Source organism: Pecten maximus, chromosome 7, assembly GCF_902652985.1.
Source record: "Pecten maximus chromosome 7, xPecMax1.1, whole genome shotgun sequence".
Lineage (NCBI taxonomy): Eukaryota > Metazoa > Mollusca > Bivalvia > Pectinida > Pectinidae > Pecten > Pecten maximus.
Genome location: NC_047021.1, coordinates 33,494,675 through 33,512,695, shown reverse-complemented (window position 1 = coordinate 33,512,695; position 18,021 = coordinate 33,494,675).

Genomic DNA, 18,021 nt, shown 5'->3' with positions numbered 1-18,021 from the left:
ATTCTGAGTTAAATTTGTTAGTTCAGCATGCATCCATACATATCTGACAATACATGTAGATGAAGTATGGATTTATCCGGTGAAATGTAACAAGGGCCCAATGGGCCCAAATCGCTCACCTGCAATGCAGTGATCTTTTCATATATGGATCCTGCAGTTATTTGAAACCATGCTACAGGACCAATATAATGTCTCTCCGCACTTTGGCTATTCACTAAAAGTCATTTAAAGATTTAAGCATACTTGATCGACGTGACCTTGAAGGTCAAGGTCATTCATTTGAACAAACTAGGTAGCGCTTTACCGTAGCATGCTACAGACCTAATATCAACTCCCTGGGACTCTTGGTTATTGAGAAGAAGTCGTTTAAAGAGTTTAGCCTTTTTGACTCCTGTGACCTTGAATGAAGGTCAAGGTCATTCATTTGAACAAACTTGAGAGCCCTTTACCCCAGCATGCTACAGGCCAAATATTAGGTCTCTGGAACTCTTGGTTATTGAGAAGAAGACGTTTAAAGATTTTAGCCTTTTTGACTCCTGTGACCTTGAATGAAGGTCAAGGTCATTAATTTGAACAAACTTGAGAGCCCTTCACCCCAGTATGCTACAGACCCAATATCAACTCCCTGGGACTCTTGGTTATTGAGAAGTCGTTTAAAGATTTTAGCCTTTTTGACTCCTGTGACCTTGAATGAAGGTCAAAGTCATTCATTTGAACAAACTTGGGAGCCCTTCACCTCAGCATGCTACAGGCCAAATATTAGGTCTCTGGGACGGACTCTTGGTTATTGAGAAGAAGTCGTTTAAAGATTTTAGCCTATTTGACTGCTGTGACCTTGAATGAAGGTCAAGATTATTTATTTGAACAAACTTGGTAGCCCTTTACCCTAGCATGCTAGAGACCTAATATCAACTCCCTGGGACTCTTGGTTATTGAGAAGAAGTCGTTTAAAGATTTGAGCCTTTTGGACTCCTGTGACCTTGAATGAAGGTCAAGGTCATTCATTTGAACAAACTTGAGAGCCCTTTACCCCAGCATGCTTCAGGCCAAATATTAGGTCTCTGGGACTCTTGGTTATTGAGAAGAAGTCGTTTAAAGATTTTAGCCTTTTTGACTCCTGTGACCTTGAATGAAGGTCAAGGTCATTCATTTGAACAAAGCTGGGAGCCCTTCACCCTAGCATGCTGCAGGCCAAATATTAGGTTTCTGCTATTTTTGGTTATTGAGAAGAAGTCGTTTAAAGATTTTAGCCTTTTTGACTCCTGTGACCTTGAATGAAGGTCAAGGTCTTTCATTTGAACAAACTAGGTAGCCCTTCACCCCAGCATGCAGCAGACCCAATATCAAGTCCCTGAGTCTTTTGGCTATTTAGAAGAAGTCGTTTAATTTTTTTTAGCATATTTGATCCCTGTGACCTTGAATGAAAGTCAAGGTCATTCATTTGAACAAACTTGGTAGCCCTTCACCCCAGCATGCTACAGGCCCAATATTAGGTCCCTGGGTCTTTTGGTTATTGAGAAGAAGTTGCTTGAATGGAAAAGTTGACGCCGGACGGCTGGACGGACGGACGGACGACGGACGCCGCGCCACGGCATAAGCTCACTTGCCCTTCGGGCAGGTGAGCTAAAAAGAGCAAAATTCACTTAAAATCACATATAATGTCAAATTGGTATCTTTTACTGATCATAGCACAAAAACAAGCACACAAACATCTAATTCTTCTTGTATGTTCTGCTATGCCATTAACGCCCATTTCCGAAAATGTATATGAGTATAAAGATTAATACAGGAATGTTTTAACATCATAGAAGTGTATACATCCTTAAGAATGTTATTTTCAGATAAAAAAAATTATTTTCACATGATTATACGGGCTTACATAATATTATAATTTCAACAAATAAAAATAAGGTGATATATTGACAGATAATTTTGTTAAGTTCACCATTGTATAGAATACCCGAAAAATGAATATCTATCATTTGGTCACAAATCAATCATGCAGCTCGGATGTTAAGTCTAATTCTGACGTCTTATCGACTAGAAAATCCCTCAGAATAATTCGGGCTAGGATCTCTAATGCCGAAAGGAGAAATTCCTAAAAATAAAAAAGTTTCTTTTTCTTTTCATTACCTATCAAATATCGTGGGTATGCATGCATGAAATATCCTTCCTGAATGTGACATTGTAAAGACAGTCGATTGACGTGACAAACAGGGACGTTCTTCGTATGAACAAAGAACCGGAAAACGTGACGAGTGGAAAATTACAGCCTTGCGACAGATGTAGTAAATATATTACGTAATATTTTAAAAGCTTGTTTAGATTATGTCTCCCTGAAAGTTGTGGTGCAGACAGTATTAATAGATATATTGAAATATTCACGACTCGATTACATCAATCAATCATATCACTTATCAACATAACTGATGCGACACGCGGTGTTGCGAAAACAAACAACAATGCACTTCATGATTTTAATGTATCCGAGTGTGAAGAGGACCATCGCTTCCTTGAATCTAAAACAGAAATGTTTTGAAGGGCATCGAGGTCACGAAGGAAACACAATCCTAAACCGGTTAAACACAGTCCACATAAACTAAGGGAGGCAAAAACGGGGACATACTTAATGCTATACGATGGATTTTTTTTATTTATTAATTTTTTGAAAATGTATTGTTTCATGCTGAAATTCTATTAGTCTTTGTACGCTATTTATCGTTAAATGCATTTTAAAAGGGTTACAGTCCAACCATCGAAATCCAAATGATATCTATAAGTTCTTTTTTAACATACATCAACAAAATGATACTAGAAATTGTCACAGATAATTTGACAGGCTTTTCACACCTTTGGCAAACTAAAGGGAACATTTACCTTCATGACCTTGAATGTAGGTAAAGGTCATTCATTTAAACAGATTTTAAGGCCGTTATTCAAGCATGTTACTGTCCAAATATCAACTCCCTGTGCCTCTCAGAAGTCATTTCAAGATTTTAGCCAATTTGATACCTGTGACCTTAAAATTAATGTAGGTCAAGGTCATTCATTTGAACAAACTTGGTAGTCCTTCACTCAAGCATGTTACTGACCCAATATCAAATCCCTGTGACTCTTTTTTTAGATGCGCATGCGTGGAGTGTGGAGCCTTTTTCTAAACTTCCGCTAAAATTACAACGAAAACACCTCCAACCGCAAGTATTACATCGATTTGATTATCCATACTTCGCAGGAATGTCAACAAACTCCTAATCAACATTTCGATATCGCCTATTCGACAGGAACATTCTGCATAAGATATCACCCAAAAAATTATGTGACCGGCTTCGTGCCTAACAACCGTTACTAAGCGTGCTCACCGCGCAAACCGGAAATGGCGAAACCGGAACTACATCTTTGTTTATGTATAGTGACGATACTCGTGCTAACAGGTACCCCCAAACCACCTGTGAAGGAGGCATACCTTACCATACACCCTCAGTCGTTCACAGAGGACTCCACATCAAGCGTTAATCAATTGATGGTATCGGTAAAGTATGTTGGTGTAAGGTTAAGAAACTGTCGGTCATACAAATCCATGTTTTTGTTATACCTTCTCATACTACAGGCCGGTGACGTCGAGACCCATCCTGGCCCTGGCCCTACACCCCCTCCCAAATATCCTTGTGGGATATGCGGTAAACGGGTGACATGGAACGCGAGAGCATTACAATGTGATGGCTGCGTATATGGTACCATATCAACTGTGCCAACATCTCACCAAACTCCTACAAAGCACTACAAGGCAGTGGCGTAGGAAGCGGGGGGGCAGGGGGGGCAATTGCCCCCCCACTTTTTTCAGTGGGGGGGCAAACATATCTTTTTGCCCCCCCACTTTTTGACATCCAAAATCTAAAAAAGGGGAAAAAACACGAATTTATATATTCATTTCGATAAATATCTGTATATTTTCGAACCGATAATGTTTTCTTGAAGGCAACGATAAAAACTGTATCTTGTACATCCGGAACATTCCGACTTTTATACTAGTATATCAATCCTCAGACCTGTGTGTCGGTCGTCTGCAATAGCCTGGTAAGTCAATATTTATATCTTAATACGAAATTTTGCTTAACTTCATCACATAGATTCAATAAGTTGATGATAATTTGTGAAGTTAATTGAGTTCATAATGAGAACAAGACAGAAACACAACATGAATAAGAATGCACGGTTTTAACGTGAATAGAGTGATACTAATTACCGACAGGTACGAGGAAATACAAAAAAAAATTCGGCTCGCGCCTACGGCGCTCGCTTTATCACTAAATTACTGCCCCCCTTTCGATTGCATATCCACAGGGGGGCTTTGCCACACTGGGACCCGCTGGGCGGCCCCCAGACCTCTCGCAAAAAGGGAAAAAAAAATCGTCTCGCGCCTACGGCGCTCGCATGATCACTTAATTACTGGACCCCCCTTTCGAAAACTCCTGGATCCGCGCCTGATCCCGAATTATTGGAAATGTGCTATATTCATTTTCCGCGGAGGGCTTAGACCCCCTTGAACCCCCTATCAGGGCGCTGCCCTGGACCCCTCGTAAAAAAAAAAAAAAAAAAAGCAAAAAAAATTGGCTCGCGCCTATGGCGCTCGCATTATTACTAAATTACTGGACCACCCGCCCTTTCGAAAATCCTGGCCGGGCCTGGTGATTCATGTTTTGCCATATATAATATATCCTGATTTGCGTTAATAACTTAATTTGTACTACATAAATTATCAAAATTATCATGGGATGTTGAAATGATAATTATTGCCTAATTTTGCGGAGATGGCATACGATTTGTTTAATGCGTAAAATTTAAGGTTAAAAAAAATTTTGCCCCCCCACTTTTTGACGACTTCCTACGCCACTGCAAGGTAATAGCATCACATGGATATGCCTGGTATGTGGCATACCTAACTTGTCCACATCCCTACTCGACCACCACACCACAGAGACGTCCACAGATTTGTCACGCTAGACAAGGCCCCCAACCACCCGGGAACATCCACACCGGGTTATAGTTCAATAGAGGAGAGTTCGCGACACTCCCTTAGCCTGCATAACAGTCATAGTGTCAATGATGGATATGTGACATCACACCATAGTCATATATCATGGCAGGATGACTTAACCGGAAACATCATTTCCCTGGCTACATCATCCCCCAAGGCATCACAACAATCTACCAGTGCAGCGACGACGACCAACACCACAGAACAAAACAGCACTTTCGCCCGAGAACATGAAAACAACCTTAACATCTTAGTAATAAATTTTCAGAGCATAACCAATGAATCACTAGAACTCTACAACATCATTTCCAGTTCCCTTCCAGCAGTGATAATTGGAACAGAGACTCGCCTGACCAAGGACCACAGTAGCGCAGAGCTCTTACCACATGATATACCCCCTCTCCATCATTACAAGGTATACCGAAAAGACCGGGGAGAAACCACCAACAAGAGTGGAGGAGGAATCCTCATAATGGTCAGGACTGACATTGAGGCTGATGAGTGCCCAGAGCTAGATGTCAACTGCGAGCTGAAATGGGCGGAAATTCGACCAAACCGCCTGGACAAGATTCTAGTAGGCTCCTTTTACCGGCCTCCCACATCATCTTTACCAACAAACCCACTAGACGAAGTTGGGACATCCATTGACAAGTTAAACAACTCCCCGTACAAGAACCATAAGGTAGTGATAGGCGGAGACTTCAACCTTGGCGATATCAACTGGGACAATGGAGCCGCCCCACATGGAGCCCGAGACAAATCTGACTGCGACAAACTCACCACAATCCTCAACACCCACCACATAGAACAGACAAACCGACTACCAACAAGGAACGGCAGAATTTTGGACCTACTTCTAACCTCGCACCCCAACCTTGTCATGAAACAAAGAACACTACCACCCATAGGGAAAGCCGACCATGATATCCTCTCAACAACATTCATCACAAGACCTCACACAGCAAAACAGAACAACAGATACGTACCAGTCTACAACAAGGCAAACTGGGAGCAGATTAGGAAAGACATGCACGAATTAAGGATACAACAGGACAACACACCGAACCAGACAGTAGACGAAATATGGAAACAACTGAAGGGAACTATAAAGAGATGTATAGAAGAACATATTCCCAAGAAGAAAATAAGACAGAGGACAGATGTACCATGGATGACGAGAGAAATCAGAAGACTCATAAGAAAGAAACAAAGACTATATAACAAGAGCAGGAGGAATGGAGAAGATCAGGATAAGAAGAAATTTCAGGCCATCAGGAAAGAGATTAAGAACAAACTACACAACACATATTGGAACTACCTAAACAACATGCTAGACCCAGAGAAAGACAACACATCTAAATCCTTTTGGAAATACATCAGAACAAGGAAACAGGACACCACAGGGATCAGCACACTGAAAGCAGACGGCATCATTGCAGACACAGCACAGAAAAAAGCAGACATACTCAACAGACAATTCACATCCGTATTCACCACAGGGGACACCACATCGATACCACACAAGGGAGACGGCATATACACACTGATGGAGAACATCACAGTCAGTGAACAAGGTGTAGAGAAGGCACTCGATCGACTCAACCCCAGAAAAGCCACAGGACCCGACCAAATCCCCATACGCATCCTAAAGGAAACCTCAACAGACACAGCACACATCCTCACAGCACTATATCAGAAATCCTTAGACACCACGACCATACCCGCAGACTGGAAAGAAGCAAACATCGTACCCATATACAACAAAAGGCGACAGAGCAAAACCCGCAAACTACAGACCAGTCTCACTCACATCAGTACCCTCGAAGATATTAGAACACATCATAGTTTCACAGATAATGGACCACCTAGACAAACAGAACATCCTACACGAAAATCAACACGGATTCCGACGAAAACGCTCCTGTGAAACACAACTATTCGTCACAACAGACGACATCACCAAGCACATAAACAACAACAAGACACAAGTGAACATCGCCATACTCGACTTTGCCAAGGCATTTGACAAAGTCGCACACCAACGCCTTTCATCTTAACTACACCACTACGGGATACAGGGGACCACACAGAAATGGATAAACAGCTTCCTGACAGATAGGACACAACAAGTATTAGTAGAAGGGAGAACATCAACATCATCACCAGTCACATCAGGGGTACCACAGGGAACAGTTCTAGGACCAACACTATTTTTAATATTCATCAACGACATAGCAGACCACATTGACTCCACCATCAGACTATTCGCCGACGACTGCGTACTCTACACACCAATCAACACACCAGCAGACCACGAAAAACTACAACACGACCTCAACACACTGTGTCAGTGGGCAGACACATGGCAAATGGAATTCAACATTAAGAAATGCGCCATAATGCAAGTCACGAACAAGAACACAACCCAACATTACAACTACCAGATGTCAGGACAAACCTTAGAGATAGTGAAGCACCACTCATACTTAGGAGTAGAATTAGCAGATACCTTCAAATTCGACATACACATAGACAACACCATCAACAAAGCAAACAGGACACTAGGTTTTTTGAAGAGGAATTTAAGACACTGCCCATTACAAGTAAAAGGAAGAGCCTACAAAAGCCTAGTCAGACCAAAACTTGAGTACAGCACCACAGCATGGAACCCACACTCGACACAACACATCAAGAAACTAGAGCAGGTACAGAAAAACGCCGTACTCGTACTCAACAAACCACTCAACAACAACAAACCAGACAGCACAACACAGATGGTTAGGGACCTTAGATGGGAAACACTCGAGCAGAGACGCAAGACAACAGACATCATATTCATGCACAAGATCATACTTCACCACGTAGCAGTGCCAGTCGCCTACCACCCCACCTTCTCTACAGTGACAGCAACCAGAACCAGCCACCCTTACAAGCTCTACATTCCGCACACACCAACCAACGCGTACAGACATGCATTCATCCCCCGCAACATCACATCATGGAACCTCCTGCCGTCCAGCGTCGCATGTACCAAGAATCTGGACACCTTTAAGGCGGCAGTCAAGACATCAGAGGTATAAACATCAGACATTGTAAATAGTTTTAACCTGCACAAAAGGCTTCCACACTGCACCCATGTATATAGTCCGCACCCTCAGCGTGATGACCGACTGCGGTTTTTGCTGAGTACTACATTGAAGTTGAAGTTGTAGTTGGTTGTTGAGAAGAAATCGTACAAAGATTTTAGGCTATTTGACGCCATGTGACCTTTATTGAAGGCCAAGGTCATTCATTAGAACACACTTGGTAACCCTTTACCCAAGCATGTTACAGGCCAAATATCAAGTCCCAGGGCCTCTTGGTTATTGAGAAGAAATCGTTCAAAGATTTTAGACTATTTTACCGCCTTGTGACCTTGAATGAAAGTCTAGGTCATTCATTAAAACAAAATTGGTAGTACTTCACCCAAGCATGCTACAGACCCAATAACAACTCTCGGGGACTCTTGGTTATTGAGAAGTAATCGTTTAAAGATTTTAGACTATTTGACTCCTTGTGACCTTGAATGAAAGTCAAGGTCATTCAATAGAACAAACTTGGTAGCCCTTCACCCAAGCATGTTACAGGCCAAATATAAAGTCCCTGTGTCTATTGGTTTTTGAGAAGATGTCGTTTAAAGATTTTTTAATGATTGCGCAATCATTCAAATTTTCAAAATGGCGTACTTTCTAAACCAAAAGTGCTAATGAAAACCCGAAGATACCAAAATCATCAGAATAACATTCTGTATCGATCAATATAAAAAAAATCATAAAATGAAAAAGTTGAAAATTTGGTGACATTTGACCCAATAGCGAACACTTTTATTTGACCTCTGACCTTAAAACATTTGGTGACTAAAAGTTAGAGCCAGGCATTATCTACAAATAACATAATTACATGACCCCTGTAAAATGCATACTTTTTTAATTATGGGCATTTTAAGCTTTTCAATACATGACGTCATAGCGGCCATATTGGATATCGGACCGACCCCATGAAATCAAAACTAGGTCAGTGCAATCGCATAGTCATATTGTCAAAGTTTGTGCTGAATCGCACTGGTGGAATTTGAGAAGAAACTTAAAATGTACATGGTCTTGATACAAAAAAGAACAAAAGAAATATTCAAAATGGCGTACTACCTTAACGGCAAACGTTACCGAAAAACTAAAGACATCAAAATCATCGGAATAACATCCTGCATCATATTTCGAAGGATTTTTTGAAAAATATCGAAAAATAAAAAAATTCTAACAAGGGCCCAATGGGTCCAAATCGCTCACCTGCAATGCAGTGATCTTTTCATATATGGATCCTGCAGTTATTTGAAAGCATGCTACAGGACCAATATAATAATGTCTCTCTGCACTTTGGCTTTTCACTAAAAGTCATTTAAAGATTTAAGCATACTTGATCGACGTGACCTTGAATGCGAGTCACGGTCATTCATTTGAACAAACTTGGTAGCCCTTTACCGCAGCATGCTACAGACCCAATATCAACTCCCTGGGACTCTTGGTTATTGAGAAGAAGTCGTTTTAAAATGTTAGCCTTTTTGACTCCAGTGACCTTGAATGAAGGTCAAGGTCATTCATTTGAACAAACTTGGTAGCCCTTTACCCCAGCATGCTACAGACCCAATATCAACTCCCTGGATCTGTTGGTTATTGAGAAGAAGTCGTTTAAAGATTTAAGCCTTTTTGACTCCTGTGACCTTGAATGAAAGTCTAGGTCATTCATTAAAACAAAATTGGTAGTACTTCACCCAAGCATGCTACAGACCCAATAACAACTCTCGGGGACTCTTGGTTATTGAGAAGTAATCGTTTAAAGATTTTAGACTATTTGACTCCTTGTGACCTTGAATGAAAGTCAAGGTCATTCAATAGAACAAACTTGGTAGCCCTTCACCCAAGCATGTTACAGGCCAAATATAAAGTCCCTGTGTCTATTGGTTTTTGAGAAGATGTCGTTTAAAGATTTTTTAATGATTGCGCAATCATTCAAATTTTCAAAATGGCGTACTTTCTAAACCAAAAGTGCTAATGAAAACCCGAAGATACCAAAATCATCAGAATAACATTCTGTATCGATCAATATAAAAAAAATCATAAAATGAAAAAGTTGAAAATTTGGTGACATTTGACCCAATAGCGAACACTTTTATTTGACCTCTGACCTTAAAACATTTGGTGACTAAAAGTTAGAGCCAGGCATTATCTACAAACAACATAATTACATGACCCCTGTAAAATGCATACTTTTTTAATTATGGGCATTTTAAGCTTTTCAATACATGACGTCATAGCGGCCATATTGGATATCGGACCGACCCCATGAAATCAAAACTAGGTCAGTGCAATCGCATAGTCATATTGTCAAAGTTTGTGCTGAATCGCACTGGTGGAATTTGAGAAGAAACTTAAAATGTACATGGTCTTGATACAAAAAAGAACAAAAGAAATATTCAAAATGGCGTACTACCTTAACGGCAAACGTTACCGAAAAACTAAAGACATCAAAATCATCGGAATAACATCCTGCATCATATTTCGAAGGATTTTTTGAAAAATATCGAAAAATAAAAAAATTCTAACAAGGGCCCAATGGGTCCAATCGCTCACCTGCAATGCAGTGATCTTTTCATATATTGATCCTGCAGTTATTTGAAAGCATGCTACAGGACCAATATAATAATGTCTCTCTGCACTTTGGCTTTTCACTAAAAGTCATTTAAAGATTTAAGCATACTTGATCGACGTGACCTTGAATGCGAGTCACGGTCATTCATTTGAACAAACTTGGTAGCCCTTTACCGCAGCATGCTACAGACCCAATATCAACTCCCTGGGACTCTTGGTTATTGAGAAGAAGTCGTTTTAAAATGTTAGCCTTTTTGACTCCAGTGACCTTGAATGAAGGTCAAGGTCATTCATTTGAACAAACTTGGTAGCCCTTTACCCCAGCATGCTACAGACCCAATATCAACTCCCTGGATCTGTTGGTTATTGAGAAGAAGTCGTTTAAAGATTTAAGCCTTTTTGACTCCTGTGACCTTGAATGAATGTCAAGGTCATTCATTTGAACAAACTTGGGAGCCCTTTACCCTAGCATGCTACAGGCCAAATATTAGGTCTCTGGATCTGTTGGTTATTGAGTAAAAGTAGTTTAAAGATTTTAGCCTTTTTGACTCATGTGACCTTGAATGAAGGTCAAGGTCATTCATTTGAACAAACTTGGTAGCCCTTCACCCCAGCATGCTACAGACCCAATATCAAGTCCCTGGGTCTTTTGGCTATTAAGAAGAAGTTGTTTATTTTTTTTTTAGCATATTTGACCCCTGTGACCTTGAATGAAGGTCAACGTTATTCATTTGAACAAACTTGGTAGCCCTTCACCCCACCATGCTACAGGCCCAATATTAGGTCTCTGGGCCTTTTGGTTATTGAGAAGAAGTTGCTTGAATGGAAAAGTTGACGCTGGACGGACGGCCGGACGGACGACGGACGCCGCGCCACGGCATAAGCTCACTTGCCCTAAAAATAGACTAACTTGACCCCGTAGCGAGCTTTTTCATTTGACCGCTGACCTTAAACTTAATGTAACCTAATATCATAACATGACTCTTGTATCTTAAATACTGTTTGAGTTATGGCCATTTTAAACTTTTAAGGTATGCCGTCATAGCGGCCATATTGGATTCTTGACCTACTTGTAAATCATTATTTACCTCCTTTGACTTATGCCATATGATGTAAGCAAAATATCATTGACATACCTCTTACCATTTTAGAGCGAATCGTTCCACAAAATGGGGTGCAGAAAAATAATAATAAACAGAACAAAAACAGTAGGTCTTTTCACCATTTGGTGAAAAGCCCTAATTATCATTTACTCCAGAAGGGTTACAAACAAGAGCCGTGTGGGCCTACATCGCTCACCTGGATATTACAGTTATAAACTTAAAACACTCCATAACTTACATAACAAATATTTTCCCATTTTGGGAGCCGCGTTTCAATAGCATGCAATAAAGTTTTCTTACAACAAATATTAAGCTTTCTGGTTCCAATTATTCAAACTTCAGCTAAAAAAACATTCGATCTAAATAATCAATTTTACTTCTTTTATTGGACCCCTCCAAGCTACCCCAATGGCAATAGATGATATACAATATTCAGTCACATTCTCCAAAGAATGTTAAAATACTAATCACAATCCCTGTATCCATTCAAGTACTCCATTTCCCCTATTGCCCCCTCCCTTTAAGCCCTCTCTACCCAATGACTCAGATCAATGTCATTTCTATAAAAGGAGCATTTTAAAGAAGTGGTTAAATTTCCTTTATTCAGCCTCACTCCACCCCTCGAGAATCCCAGGGAACAACACCATCCATTTATACAACATTGTTTATTATTTGCTCAATAATGCTTCATACGATTTTGATCAAAATCTTTAGTGTCGTTCAGGACAAGTAGCGACTTAAAGAATTAAGTTATTTCCCCTATTAAGCCCCGTCCCTCCAGACCCTGGGAGACACACCCTCCGTAATAGGGACCAACCAAAACATTTTCCCCATAAACTTCATAAACTTCAATGTTAATGGTATATCATTAAAACTCTTGAATTTAGTCTGGCCATTTAGATTTTAACGAAAGTTAAGGGTCTCATATAACAATCTGTTTTCTGCTCAAACTTTTACTAGGGTAGCCATTTTGATATTGGGTGAATCCCGCAGTAAAAATTCTAAAAAAAAAAAATCTATATAATTGAATATCAGCATTAATTATGAATTACCTATCTGGCTATATATCTACATTTGAACATCATAATTTACTGGCCAATCAGTGTCTGTCAAATATTTTATCTCTGACTCAACCATGTATACAAAAGGCGGGGCCACGGTGGCTGAGAGGTCAAGATGTCTCGACACTTGATCACTAGCCCTCCACCTAGAGAGTTCGAAACCTACGTCGGGACAGTTTCCTGGTACTAACCGTGGGCTAGTGATCTTTCTCCGGGTACTCCGGCTGTCCTTCACCTCAAAAACCTGGCACGTCCTTAAATTACCCTGGCTGTTAATAGGACGTTAAACAAAATAAACAAATAATAATACAATGATAATAATTAATGAATAAATAAGCAGCATTGGATTTCCTTTGCACAATAATGCCCCAGACCAAAATCTGATAAAAATCTATTCAGTCGATCAGGACTAGTGGCGATTTAAAGGGTTTACTCATATTCCCTATAATAGGTCCGCCCCTCTGCAAGGGGAGCCACACTTTCCTCGTATAACACTAAATCTTCCTTTGCCCAATTCTGTTGTTCAGGATTAGTAGTGATATGAATGATTTACCTCCAATTTCCCTATTGTGCCCGCCCTTCCAGTCCCAGGGGAGCCGTACCCTCCGTTTATACAACATTGAATCTCAATTGGCCAAAAATGACCCAGACCAAATTTGATCAAAATACATTGAGTCATTCAGGACAAGTAGTCATTTAAATTATCAATCTTTGATATTTATATATATAAATAGGTAGGTTGATTAGTCACCACATCCCTTGCTACAAGGTAAGTCGAGTAATCAATTACATTTATATTAGTTTCCCTCGCCATATGTTACAACCGGCTCGGGCTATGCTCCCATCCTACCGGATAACACATCGCTCGATCCCAACAGTTGCAATGTTTGTAAGCATGGCGTTATCCGTCGAACATGCTTTTATCGTATTATCAAAGTGTTGGCAACACCTTAACAAATATTGGTCCGCCCTGCTGATTTTAGTATTATTTGTTTCGTTTGACATTTATAAAGCAGAATGGATGATTTGTTATATTTGATATTTATCAGTTTGTAATGTACACACTTCATGTAATCTGGCAAAAGACTGGATCATAGATTCTGACGAGAATTGAATTGGCGGAAAAGAACAGACGAAGGGACAAAGAACAAAATCTTTGGTTTTATGTTTTGAAATACCATATACATCTTGCCCAAATTGTATGTAGACTTTCTTAAATTTCTTTGAAATTATATGAAATTAATGTTCATGAACTCCACTTATCGAACATAAGAAGCCAATTAGAAGATTTTAAGGGCAACTTTATTACTTCTGAATTCAAATCAAGTATCCAACAAGAATACATGAAGATATACAAGGGTCAATGGTCGTTATTGAAACGGAAAGGAAAATGTTTCTGAAAATCAGAAACCATGGTAACCACCCGGACGTGCTACTGAGCCCAATCCTAATGGATCACCTACCTGATCAGAGGTCTAGTAAAAGAGAAAAGTATGTAACCGATTTGGCGAATAGTGACTTGGAGAAACATATAGTTCACATAGTCTCGACACCATTGTAAGCTGTGTATCTTGATGTTTTTTCTGTTCACTAAAATAAGCTTTAGAGCCGCGAGAGTATATTACAACCACTTTTATGCGGACGTGCCTAGACATATGTTACCTTAATTACACCAGTGAACCGTAATAGGATTAGGGGTAAAGTGTAGGAAATTGGAATCAAATCTTATGTCAGTGTTGGTAAATAAGCGATGCCGAATCGACTTAACCACTTTTACCACCTCGGTGTACAGAGAACTATAATGAAGCCGAAAAGACATTTCGATTTAACCCTTCGATTTGATGATAATATCAATATGAGAGGGTATATTAAAAAAATATATACATACCATAAGTAATTTCGCCATAAGACAGGGAAAAAAACGGAACAAAAAAGAACCTACCCATAGGCCTCATCGCTCACTTGATTTCCGATATATGATATTTGCTTTAAACTAAGATTAAACCTTTTTGACCCCAAGACCTTGAACGTAGGCCAACGATAGGGCTTGGTGAACATCACTATAATCAAAAGTGCATCATGATTGTTTACGCAATCGCAACAGTCTCGAGGAAATTCCCGGCAATGCTCGGAAATTCTCGGCAATGCTCGGAAATAAACTCCCGAGGATTGCCGGAAATGTCCCCCCTAGTGTAAATCGATCTCTATTTCATAAAGTCAATTATTCAGCTGTGGTGTTTCTTGTCAGTATTTTAGTACGTGTATGTTAATTGTCGACCAAGATGTTTATCCAACACGTGTTGCATACTTCAGTTTAAAGTTAATATAATCACGGTCACACGGTACATTACTATAATCTATAAGTCGGTGAGTCAAATAGACCTTCCCGAAATTAAAAAAAACCACTTTTGTTTTAAAATTTTTATTTTGAAAATCCGTTTATGCAATATCACAATAGTATGCATGCACATGTTTTTAACAATTGCAAGAATTAAAGGACTTCTGTTTAAAAATGACAGTGAAGTATCGAAAATGTTCACCTCCAATATCTTGCTAAAACATGGGGGAAATTGCTATTTTTATTTGCAGTGTATCTGAAGGATTTGGAAGATTTTATATGGAGAGAAAATGGTGAATGTTCGATAAAAATCAACGAGTTATGTCGGTACATGTATACTATTGCCGCTTCTGTATGTTGTCCTGTATGCTGATGATACAGTCTTTATGTCAGAAACACCAGGTTACAAACTATGCTCAATAAGTTCCAAGAATACTGTCAAAATTTGTATCTTTTTTCTAAAAGAATGAGTCAAGAAACCAATTTACTCTTAATAATAAAGGAACTTGATATCCAAGACTCGTTTTCATATTTAGGTGGTTTAAAAAAAAATTACAATGGTAGTTTTGCTGTCTATCCAAGCAAGTCCTGAACGCATTTTTGTTGTTTGATTTGACTCATTGGTCTCCCTTTTTTATTATACTCATGTAAAGTCTTCTTAAAAAATCATTTACAGTTCTTTAAGAGAATTCTGGGTTAAGGAAAAAGTAAATCCAATTTCATGGTTTAAGGGGAAACTTATAAAAAAACTATATACATGTATATCAATTATCAGAGTAAGAATGATCAAATTTCGGTACTCAATGCTTTTGAATGAAAACAAATCAAGTTGTATGCATAAATTGCTGTATCATCAAGTTGTATGCATAAATTGCTGTGTGTACTCCAGGTCAAATGGACTTTAAATGGATTATCTATGTTAAAAACTCACTAGATCTGGTTGGTATAAGTCATGTCTGGATGTATCAGAAAACTTGTCTACCACATAGGCCTATCAATTATTTAAAAACTGAAGTTACACAAAAATTGAAAGATCAGTTTATTCAATCCTGCTTAAATAAAATTGAAAATTTGTCCAGCGGACGTGTATATTCTATTTTCAAAAATAATTTTGATATGGAAGAATATCTGCTACGTCTGAATAAAATAGATGCAAAAATCATAAGTAAATTTACTACTTCAAATATTAAACTTCCGGTAGAAGTAGGAAGATGGCGAGGAATTCAGCAGCAGGACCGGATATGCCCACTCTGTTATAGTGGTATAGGAGATGAACTCCATTTTTGTTTCTGTGTAAAAATGATAATGAAACAAAAATTAGTCTGAAATACAATCCGGCATATTACCACAAAATGAAAGGAACGTTTATAATTTTTCATAAACATTTGTTAACCAAAACCTATCGTATATGTTATAGTAAGGTAATGTTAATATTACTACTACTGAATGCTTTACGTTAAAGCTGGATGCATTTACAATATGTGTATCTTGTTATGTCTATCTATGGTACTGCTTGTCGTGTATTTAAGCTATTTAATATTATTGATCGCTTGTCACACATTTTGTGTCCGAGTGAATAATGAAATCTTGAAATCTTGTTTCTTTGTCAAGTGGAAGCTTATGCAAATGAAATAAAAGTTTATAAGAACTTGTGCTTCCAGTAAGGGGACGTACGGTAAATTGGAACATTGGAATTGGACTGACATTGTGGTGGGATTGTGGTGTATGATGCCATACATTATACCAGGTAATAGCAATCGACAATTCAGATTTTTTTTTACAAATCTTAATCAACAATTCGAGACAATCAGATCAGAAGCAAAGGACCCATATCCATTGCTCATTTCTATGAATTAAAATAACCAAGGATATCCTGCTGCATGAACATTATGGAAAACATTTTTTAAGGTATTTTTTTAATTACAATAAATTCATGTTAATATGAACTCGAAAATGTTAAGAAGAACATCACCACATGGAGGCAAAATATGATGACTGAAAAGGTTAGCATTGCACGGCATTCATCAAGACTATTGTCTCTCACGAAATCCCTGAACGTATATGTTTGATGTATGTTTATTAACAATAATATGAAACCTATTTGAGACAGTTTTCTGTAATTGTAGCAATAGTATACAAAGGTATATAATCGAAAATCCAACAAGTTACGAACATTTCCTATGTGTAGTTTTGGTATGAACATTAGAAGGCAAATATGACTTTCATAAACAGCAGTCTGTACAACTGTATGGCGGCAATCTTCACTATTTCAACAGCTACCGTACAAAAGTATGTTAGACTATTGTTTGTTGACAATAACAACCAAAAATAATTTATATTTGTAGTATTTACCAATGAGTAATCCTATGCTTTAAATATTGGGTAGCAATGTGATTTTATACATTTGTGATAGGCTATGCTTGTCCTGTCATGTACGAATCTGCAACCTATTTTTGTGTATTCACTAAGAGCAGTGACAACCATTGTGACATGGCAATAAATTGTGTTGCATAAAAAAACTACAAAAATTGACATTGCATGATCACATTGTGGCTTAGTACTGAAAAAATAAAATGAAATTGAGACTGTTATGATAAAAAGACATGACGTCATAGTATCTTTATGTTGACAATAAATATGACACCGTAGTATTGTGATTTGCTTTGTAATGCTAGTCTCGCTCATTCGTATTTTAATCTTGGCACATAAGTGGCGTATTCAACAAAATGTCTGCACTCGAATCAAGCGCAAGGGAAATTGACGTAATTAGTCATACTTCAAAGTAGCTATATGTTGCGTA